This window comes from Arachis ipaensis, chromosome B05 (genome assembly GCF_000816755.2).
Source record: "Arachis ipaensis cultivar K30076 chromosome B05, Araip1.1, whole genome shotgun sequence".
NCBI classification, from domain to species: domain Eukaryota; kingdom Viridiplantae; phylum Streptophyta; class Magnoliopsida; order Fabales; family Fabaceae; genus Arachis; species Arachis ipaensis.
This window is the reverse complement of record NC_029789.2, coordinates 4,512,645-4,514,521: the sequence shown is the minus strand read 5'-3', so window position 1 is coordinate 4,514,521 and position 1,877 is coordinate 4,512,645.

The window sequence follows — 1,877 nt, the reverse complement described above, 5'->3', positions numbered from 1 at the left end:
GTTCGTATATTTAAAAGATTAGAGTGATAATACGCATCTGTGTATATGAATTATCATTAAATTATTTTCATAAATAATTTATTGAATTAGAACTTAATATATTAGTTAGATAAATTATTGTTATAAAATTTTTTATCAGTTATTTTTATTAAACTATTTTTTATTCAATTATTTAGATAAAATTTTATTGATAAATTATTTTTATACGTTAGTTGGATAGATAACAACTAACTATTTAATCATAATTTTTGCATCGGATTAAAACATTTTTAGTAATAATTTATGTTTCAGTCTTGTATGTATTAGAATTTAATTATGGTGTAATTATTTTTATCATATAATGCAGGTAAGTAGGTGTATCTATAGTGTTTGGAGACAACAAAATATGTCTCTGCATGAGCAGATCATAGCTTATTTGAAAAGAATTAGTTTGTATCATCTGACCAGGCTGAATAGTCATTGGTTTTGGATGGACGAGCTCATGGTGAGCACATTCATTGAAAGGTAGCGTCTTGAGACGCACACATACTGTTCGGAGAGTACCATCATGCTGCATAATGTAGCATACCAGTTGGGGTTGCCCGTTGATGGGAAGACTGTTATTAGTGGCAAACCAATTTGAGAGTGATTTCAGGAGTTATTCAGCGAGCTGCCACCCCCAAATAACGTTAAGCAGATGACAGTCCAGTACACATAATTCCATGAGAGGTTTAGGGTGCTACCAGTCAATGCAAGTAACGAAACTATTCGCATTTACCAACGTGTCTACATCATGATGCTGCTATTCACCCATCTGTTTGGTGACAAGAGTGCAAACTAGATCCACCTTCGATGGTTGCCATTTATGGCAAAACTGCACTAGCGTGGTTCTACAGATGCATGTGTCGGGCGACAAATAGAAATGTCACCAACTTAGCTGGTTCTTTTTAGTTACGACAATCCTGGATCTTCTGGTGGTTCCCCATACTGAGGCTGCATGGGTTTGACAATTTTTCCTTTCCATTAGCATCCAGGTATCATTTAACGCACTGCAGTGTAGCATTTACTTGTTTTAAGTTATTAGCTTTTTAGATCACGTGTTAATTTTCGATTTTACATTATTATACTTTAAGTGGGCCACTTATTTACCTACACATCTGATGCCAAGGAGCAAAGACTTATTCGAATGCGTCTTGCATTAGACCGATTGGGTGATTGAGATGTGAGTTGTTTGCCTATAGTTTAGTATATCGTTAGTGGTTCACCAACTTATCTGTTTATAGTATTTTTATGTTAAATTCTACTGTCTTTTGTAAACAACTCGTGTATTCTCACTTCTGAAAAAATTCACTGGCAATAAAACAGAACCTGCATATCTTCGTCGGATTCTGTCACAAATGTATCATACGTCACACCAGTTAACACAATAGTAATGGGAATCTTGTAAAATAATTTTTTCACCTACTTAATCCCACACACCCCAAGCTTTTGCAATATACTAGTTTTTAGTTCTAACAACGTATTCGATGATTGAATAAAGACATCTAGTGATTTCATATCAGTAACTTAACACCGTACTTTTTCCTTTTTTGAATATTTTAGAATAATGCAGTAGAGCTAAAAAACTCTTCCCATTCTCCATTGTGAAAATGATACTCCACTTTAAACAATTGTCCTCCCTAGTATATATAGAGAAATCACTCGTGCATAAATTCATCCCTCTAGTGGATTACGTTGTACATTGTTTACACATAAATCGATACACTTCTCTAGCGATTTATGCATGCTTTAGTTAATTCAAAAACCACTACACTTATAGCGATTTACATTGAATCACCAAAAAACACATACGTGTAACAGTTTGCGGAAAGTTATAATTATATAATTTTGAATCTCAT